Source organism: Belonocnema kinseyi, chromosome 2, assembly GCF_010883055.1.
Source record: "Belonocnema kinseyi isolate 2016_QV_RU_SX_M_011 chromosome 2, B_treatae_v1, whole genome shotgun sequence".
Classification (NCBI taxonomy): Eukaryota; Metazoa; Arthropoda; class Insecta; order Hymenoptera; family Cynipidae; genus Belonocnema; species Belonocnema kinseyi.
In genome coordinates this window covers 17,711,729-17,720,970 of record NC_046658.1, presented here as the reverse complement: position 1 = coordinate 17,720,970, position 9,242 = coordinate 17,711,729, and positions in this window count along the sequence as shown.

The window sequence follows — 9,242 nt, the reverse complement described above, 5'->3', positions numbered from 1 at the left end:
ATTTTTATAAACGGTTTATCATAGTCAAGCATTCACTCGGGCGTGAATAAACAAAAGCAGAGCGAGCTTTAATGAGTTAGTTCCCACCCACCGTCAGCCCCAAAAACGGCGCTAAAGTAGAGTTTCACTTTATTTGGCTAAAAAAACGACTTACAACAATGGTTATTCTTAACTTTTTAATTATTTGTATGACTAAACATAATTCTTATATTAATATGTACATTGAATCAGCCTAATACTAATTGTACAACATTTGGAAATTCAAAGGCATAAAGGTTAATGAATTTTAGATTGAAAACGTTAAGAAAGTGAATGATATTCCATGAAATTTAGAGCATTATCAAGATAAAATAAATAAAACCATGTAACTAAATATGTAAACTAAATTGATAATTATTTATTTCAAACAATTTCTCTTCATTTATTTAAATATTTAGAAAATCAAGATGATTTCTCTAATTAAATCAATAAGTAATCTCTTTCAATTGAAAAGAAATTGGAATATGATCTATAACTCTGTTCCCCGAGAGAAGACCCTACAGAATGACCAATTTTGGTTTGCTTTGCGCAGCCCACTGTTCAATTTTTCAAGAAGGCAGGATTTTTTTTAGATGTTTCAGCCAGTCTGAAGTGAAGCTCTTCAAATGTATGAGCAATTTTTTTACATTTCTTTACAACCCTGGCGGGAAGTGGGTTTTATGTTTTCTGCTACTTTCCTTTTTCTTTACCGAGCTTCGTTTGGTTCAACCTACTCCAGCATCAATAATCAGCATCTACGAATTTTTACGATTCCAATGGTATATTACTTGCATAGGAAAGTTCAAAATTTGAAGAAGTTTAATTCAATAAACTGTAGCTCAATATTCGATTTGATATTGCTTACTTCCTCAATTTTCGAAATTTATGTACAAATTACATATATTTTATAAGGAAATAATTGTCACATTCTGAATATATTATTTTTAAATCTGGGATTGCAGAATTATTAATTTTTACCTTTCAAATTATAAAGAGAGCGAGTAAGTGACAGAACTAAAGTGGCTACCAAGGTCCTAGGCCCCTGTAACTCGAGACCTACGAGCTATGAGTCCTTTTCTTTTATGACTAACAACTCGTTAAAATCATTCAAACTATTTGAACAAGAAACCTAAGGAAAGTAATGAATATTAAATTGAGACCAAGGGACCAATGAAAAGAGAAATTCAGATAGTACATGTAAAAAAGGGTAAGGACACTCCTCCACCAAGATATGAGAACCCAAATGCGCGTTTGTAGGGTCTTCTCTCGGGGAACAGACTACAGATTGAATTACGACCCTGGCGGGTAGTGGGCTTTACGTTTTCTACTGCTTTTCTGTTTGTTTAGCGACCTCAGTTTGGATGAACTTACTCCAACAGAGGTTCTTTGTCCACAGACAGGTCATAGGAAGGAAATTGAAACAAATTTATTTATGAAAAACATTAATAATAAGAACACATAAGTGCCAGCAGTAAAACGCCTGAACCCGGTATTTTGAATCATATTATTTTTAAAAGGAAGCATACTTATTTACAAAATTTCTCTAATTCAGTTTCAGCATTTTTTCGGCACTTCAGCAAATGCAATTTTCTGTTTTTGTCCCTGTTCAAAATTTCTAAATTTAGATTTAAAATAAAACTCTTCTGACTGACTCCATGAAAATAATTCATATTCTGGTTCTTATGTGTTAAAATATTGTTTTTAATTCACTTTCTTAAACAAAGCGGTTGCGCAATAAAAACATTATTATGTTTCTTAACAAGCTCACAAATTAAGCTAGGAATGATACTATTCATTTTGTTGGAATGAGTGTGCAAAATGATTGAAGGACGATTTTGAAAAATGCATTTGTTTCAGAAATAAACAAAATTTATCATGTTAGTTAATAAGCTTTGAAATGTGGCTAAACTATAGATTCTGGAATTTTCCAAGTTAAGAAAAGTAAGACAGCAATAAACAAAAGCTAATGAAGTAGATTTGAGTAAAATATACTGCCAAATTTTTCATACATACATACATCACGCATAAATATTGTAATGCAGTTTTTCTTGAAATTCATGTTCAGGGGGTCCCAAATAATATAAAAATGCAGGGTGCTGGCTTCTGAAAGTGTGCGTTTGCCCGGGGGTGAGGGTGGGGACAAGCGCACTCTACGACGTTATCTCTTACGAATTAATCAGTTTATTTGCAATTTTTTGCTAAATGACATTATTTTTCTTTATTTATGTTTAATTAATCATATTTCAAAGAATATTACTGAAAAACTCTGTAAAAAGCTCATATCACCCCATTACAACAACCCTGAAGTGTTCATTATTCCCACAGCGATACATGTACAATGCGAACCTACTTCATTTGTATAATCGGATCCAGTCAGATGATAATTTAAAGGAAGAAGAGAACATAATTGCGTTCCGTGACAAGCAGCCAATAAGTTACTTGGTGAATATTTCGTCGTTTTCCCCGCACCCAATTTCATCCATAATGTCTGAAATTAGTCAGAATTTCACATTATTTTTTTAGACGAAAAAAGTCATTGTGTACAAATAAATCAAATTTAATGAAATGTTAAGTAGGATTATATGCAGTATCAGACCAAATTGTCAGTCTGTCGAAAAAATTCTCATTGAAAACGTTCTCTCTTTTTCGTGATAATCTCAGTGGTAAATAAACTTAAAAAGATGCTTGAAAAATCGTTTGAAGGCTTATTCAGTTCCGATTTGATTGAATTATAGTGGAATTATTTTTTATTTATATGACCCGAGAGAAAATGTGGAAGTGTTTCCAAGAAAAAAATCGATCGACAGTCGATCAGAAGTGCTAATAAATGGACAACGAGACACTTAATAATTCTAGAATTATTGCATACCATAGAAAAAGGGAGGCATATTTTGTATACTAATGTTTTGAGTGCACTCAAAATTGTAAACGGCACTCTATAAAATTACGTACGAATAGCATACCTTCAGCCCTTCTTCTTTAAATAATGTCCAATGTGATAAGGCGAGTACTACAAGATCCGTGTCAGAAGATGAAATAATAATATTAGAAAATACTGCTTTGCTTGCATACAAGACGTGCAATATTATTCTGACATCAGCTTCTTCAATGCCCACTGTTTGCAATTAGTCCAAAGTTTTATTTCTGCACATGGAGCTTGAAGCCTTCGTGCTGTCCGTAGCGCTGCATACAACTTCAGTTCCAGGCTACATAGTGAAGCAGTTGTGCATGGTATAATCACGAAGAAACTGCTGCAGCAAAACTTTATTGCTTGAGGAACCCCAAAAAGTCTCTTCATCGCCTGGAACTTTAACATCTTCATGCATTTTATGCAGAGGTATGGTCTTTGCACTGCATCTTCTTTTTCGCTCCATTGCTTTTGGAGACATCGCGAAATAGGAGTCGAAAATGAAGTCGAATCTACCTGAAGTACTGTTTTTACTGGGCAGAACAGAATTACAAAAGCATTGTGCAAATGCTTGAAAGTCGAAAAATCATCCAAACTTGAGGACAAGCTCGCTCTTCGTCGATTTCGTTGGGAAGCCCTCTTCATCAAATAAAGATGATTTCTCCGTTAAATGGAAAGTCAGTAGCTGTCGAATATTAAAACCGCGTTCTCGTGCCAAATCGAATATCAGCATATTTGTCGTTGAATTGACATGTTTACGCTTTACGTTAGGTGAACTCTTCATTCCTGATGTAATTATTGGGAAATTGGCCCGAGGGATCGTGTCCGATAGCAATTTTGTCCTTTCGATGAATCTTTCTCTTTTGAATATGTCATATTTTTCACAACCTAATGTGAAAACATTGAAGAGAGTCCTACTTTTCCCAACCTCCACTTTCTGCTCTGTTATTATATTTCGCAGCTTTTGAGATCCTGGCATAAATGGTTTGACTCATTCGGGAATATAATCTTCCATTTTTTGAACTGAATTTTTTACTTTTTGTGTACCTCTCACTGAAGTATCATGATAAACACTTAGTTCATCGTTATCATTTCTAACAAAAGTTAATTCTTGAAAAAAGTTTTTTATACCAAGTACTTCATGGTACGACAAGTTCCACAATGTAACGTAATTTTTCCTGTTCGTTCCTCCTATAATACCAGAACTACTTTTCTGAGTCTTATTGTTAACCATTTCCAGTTTTTGATCAGCATTAAGCAAGGTGAATGGAACTTTTAATAGAAAAATTACCGTCTATAAATTTTGTGTATACGTCCGGAGCAATCTTCTGTAGATTTTGGATGTCTTCGATAGAGTGGTTGCATTTTCCTAATAGTTTTCACATGTAGAGGCCAGTTCCCTTCGCGATCGCTAAGAACCAAATCTCGAACAAGGTTTATTAAAATCAGAACATTGTTCCAATATTTATATAGATCCGATTCCTGAGACCTCCGAGTCACAAATTCTTGAAATTGTGCAATGAATTCGCCGCAGGATTCCTCGAAAGTTTGTAGGATCGTTTGCCCTGGCAAATATACTTAGAAGTGTGCACTTTTTTAAACAGTAGAGCATCGGTAGGCGAGTAATTTGAATTAAAGTATGAATTCAGGGCATTTCGCAGATATTAAGTTTAACACATCGCTGTAGCAGGATCCTTAAGAATGCATTTCAATGTGTAACGAGGGAGGTCAGTAGTGTTGTTCAACTTTACATTTAATTAGTTACAATTCTGGCAAGTGTACATATCTGAATATAATTTAGTATTTTTGAAGGATAAGAATAGAAAAATACATTCGCTTATGGGTGTCGACAATAAATTTCAAAATTGAATTCGAAAAATTTCAATTAATAATAATAAAAATGATTAGGTTGGATCATTTACAAACCTGGTAAAGCACATATTGTAAGAAATACAAATATAATTTCTCGTCTTTTCATGAAGAAAAAGGAAAGAAAAACACTTAATTATTCATGTGATTGAGCTGCTGTTTTGAAGAAGGCCACATAAACTCATTTTGCTGGGATGGGAAAGGCCTCTGGAAGCTTTCTCAAACATTTTCGAATTTTAATTTTTAAAGACAGTATATAGATGTAGAATTTAATTGCGCATCTTTTTTCCTCCAGGCAAAAAGTTGTGGCTTTTTTAGTTTTCTAATTAAAGCCAAAAAATTGTCTGTTTTGTTCAAATTAATTTTGATTCGCTTTTTACTTCAACTCGTGCTCAGTCAGTCTGCTTTAAGGATTTTTAAATGAAATTTTCAGGAACTGTAGTTTGAAATGACCTACGACTGATAGAGCGGAAGTAATTCAAAAATTTATTTAAAAACAATTGTTTTTAAGTTTTTTCCGACGCCTGGCGCTTATCGGCCTTCTCTAACTTCCAGCGTTTCGTTTTTCGAGCGAATTTTGAGCAACAAAAAACTTTCACCGAGAAAGTTGTTAACAACAGCACAAAGAAGTTTTCTCGAAAATGTTAGCCTAATCGAATTGATAGTCAAGAAATTATTGACGTTTCAACTCGATAGCGGCTAATCAACTTACGCGCGGGTTGTAGCGAGAGTTTCAAGATCCGATTTATAATACAGTTCACATGAGCAAAAAAATAAAAACTAATTAAGTAATCAGGTAATATCAAAGTATTATGCATTAATAGATAATAATACTCTCTATTACAACAGGAATAAAAAACAAATATACTTTCTCGATGTTCCATTTTTTTCAATTCCACGAATTTCAAGCATTGAAAAAGATGCGCAATGAAATTCTACATCTATACATAGTCTTTAAAAATCAAAATTCAAAAATGTTTCTGAAAACCTCCAGGGGTTTCCACACTCCCAGCGAAATAAGTTTATGTGCCCTTCTTTGATCCGTTAACTCAATTGTAATTTAAAGTTTTAGTTTTATTTCCTTGTAAAAAAATTTAAACACTATTTTTAAGAACAATTTTTGATAACTATTTTGTAACTTATTTATAAATAAGAACCTCACCTCATAAATAAGAACTTTTAACGATTTTCAGACAAGAAAAAATTGTATTACCAAATAGCAATTATATATAGCTTTCAAATCCGACAGATACAACACATAGATTTAAAAAATTTAATTTTTGCTTTTTGGACTGCACATATTAATAATTTTTTTATTTTCATAAAGTTTATAGTTGCGATATAATTTCTCGTAAAAGAATCAAATAATTTAACTTATTTTTCCCCCCAAATTAGCAAAGCGAACTATTTCCTTTCGCGATCATGTCGGGAAATTCGCACTTAAAATACATGTGTATGTACAAGCAAAAATAAATTTGAAAAGAATTGATGAAGTGTGTATAAACGTTTATTTAAATAATTCAACATACCTTCAGAGAAATTGTGTTCAGCGAAGCTTTCTTGCACCATCTTGATCAAATCAAGATTCTCTGAAAACTTCTGAGGATTTTCATTCGTCAAGAATTGCTTTATCTGCAATCTGAGAAGTACTGCGCCCAACATAAATAAGCCTTTCGTTGATCTCATGTAGTGGCCACCACTAAAAACTTGCTGTACTGTGCCCACTCCAAAAGCACCAGTTTCAACGAAAACGTGTTCTGCACCACTTCCTTCCAAATATTTACCAACACATGCACATGACATTCTTGTTGCATGAAAATCTCCCAGAAACAAGAGAATAGACTTAAATTCTTCCTCTCGCAAGAACTTGATATGTCTTGCAATGTGATACACTCCCTCGTCACGAGTCACGGGCAGAAACTTTGATCCAAATGACTTAATATATCTTTAAAATTACAAAGCGCTGTATAAACTGTAGAATACTTGGTTACTGGGTATGGCAAAACCGGTAGAAGACCCACAATCTGTTTCATCCTTGTGTCAACCGTCATTGCCGAATTAAACGCTGCTCATGATGGAATTTCCTGATATTCCTTCCTTTTTTCGATTCCTGCTGAAATTTCGGAAACGTTCATTCTCGACAAATGACATGCGATATCACGCGGATTTATATTACCGTACATTTTACTTGCGACAGGATTATCAGGGGACACTAAAAAACTTTCAGGTAATACGAGCCGTTGACTAGGTTTTTGGAAATCCTTCAATACCTGACATTGAAGTGTCTCATGGAAAGTTCGATTACGACAATTGACTTGTGTCTGGGAGACGTCGGGTTTGAATTTAGCAGTGGGAAGCTGTTCTTGGAAAAGTACAGAAACTGTGTCATGCGTTACGTCGATTCCAGGCATAGTATCTGGCTCATAATCGAAATTATCAAAAGCAGCATAAGTGAAACTTTCTTTTTGGAAATGGGTGGGTAGTATACTACCTTTAGATTTTGCAGATAATTCAACTACCTCTGAAATTCCGTACAAATCAGCATTTTCGCAAATTTCCATCCTGTCAGATATTTCGAATGTGTCGAAAGCTGTAGATAAATCAGAACATCCAGATATTACAGAGGTTTCAGACATATTTTATTCAGAAGTTTGTAATCTTTCAGGTATTTCCAACGATGATTCCAACGATTCGAATACTCATAAACGTTTCAGTCATGTTACATACTTGCGACCTTTTCGAAGATTACATCGTGAAAGAAACAAAATTTGTTCGAAATCGCTGAACTTCATCGTAACTCAAACTAACACCTAAATGATTCAAACTGTTAACAACCTCTTTACTTTTACAACACCCGTGTACTGTGTACCTTCGTTTACTAAGTAACATTTTATTTGAAAGATAGAGTGTATTTACAATTCCTTTCTACGTGAAAAAGTTAACGTTTTTTCTTCATTTTGCCCATCATCGTCCTCCTTATCATCTTTCTTGTCTTCACTTTCATTTTCGACGTCATCTTCAAAAAGCGAACGTAGAAATTCACTTTCATCAAAATTAAATAAAATTGCGAAAAAATTAATATTTCTTTAGGAATTTTAATACTATCCCAAGATTCTTTCAAGTCTTGAGCGTCACAGAATTTGTCTTGCAAATTAAATTCGTATTCGCGAAAAATTCCACGAAGAATTTTAGCACACTCTTTTATTGTATCCTTTGAATATAATAAATTTATATCCTCTTCTTGTTGAACACTGGAATGAAAAAAAAATCGGTTTATTTACTTCCTTCGGCTTTGAAAATTTAATATTGTCACCAAACTTTTCACATAACACTGCTTTGACTTCCTTATTACTCACTGTAATATCTGGACCGAAAATGTCATTTACTGATTCGGACACTTCTGGAAGTATGTAAGCCTCACCGGCTTCTATGTTTACTTGTATTTTGTCAATATAAGAGAAAATTGCATCAAAATGTGAGATTTGTGCACCTGTGCCATTCTCATCTCCGAAACACTCCGACTCAGTTGCTTTCTCCAATCATTCACAAGCACGTTCATGAGATCGTAAACATACGAGGTGTGTTCAAAAAATAAGGTGACTTTATGGTTTTCTTAAAACATATTCATTTATTCCTCAATATTCATGTTGTCCCCTTCAAAGTAATCCCCCTCAGATATAATACACTTGTGCCAACGCTTTTTCCAATCATCGAAGCACTTCTGATAATCATTTTGTGGTATAGCCTTGAGTTCTTTCAGCGATACAGTTTTTATCTCCTCAATCGTTGAAAATCGATGTCCTTTCATGAGTCTCTTCAGTTTTGGGGAAAGAAAAAAGTCACTGGGGGCCAAATCCGGTGAATATGGAGGCTGAGGCCTGACTGTGGTGATGTTTTTGGTCAGAAAATCTTCCACAAGCAGCGATGAATGAGCAGGTGCATTATCGTGATGCAAAAGCCACGAATTGTTTTTCCAAATTTCCGGACGTTTTTTGCGTCTCGCCTCTCGCAAACGGCGCATAAATTGAAGGTAATACTCCTTACTGACCGTACTTGCGGATTCAGGATGCTTCCACTAAGACGATTGGGCTTTAGTTTCGACGTCATAACCATATACCCACGATTCATCCCCAGTTATAACCCTTTTGAGAAAATCAGGATCATTCTTGACTTCATTCAACATCTCCTGAGCGATGGTCATGCGATGGAGCTTTTGATCAAAATTAAGCAGTTTATGAACAAATTTCGCTAGCACACGTCTCATGCCCAAAACGTCCGAAAAGATAGCATGGCATGAACCAACCGATATGCCAACATCTTCAGCAACTTCTCTGATGGTAATTCTGTGATTTTTCAACACCATTTCTTCCACTGCTTGAACGTTTTCATCTGTTGTTGACGTGCTGGGACGTCCAGGGCGAGGTTCGTCTTCGACATCCTCTCGGCC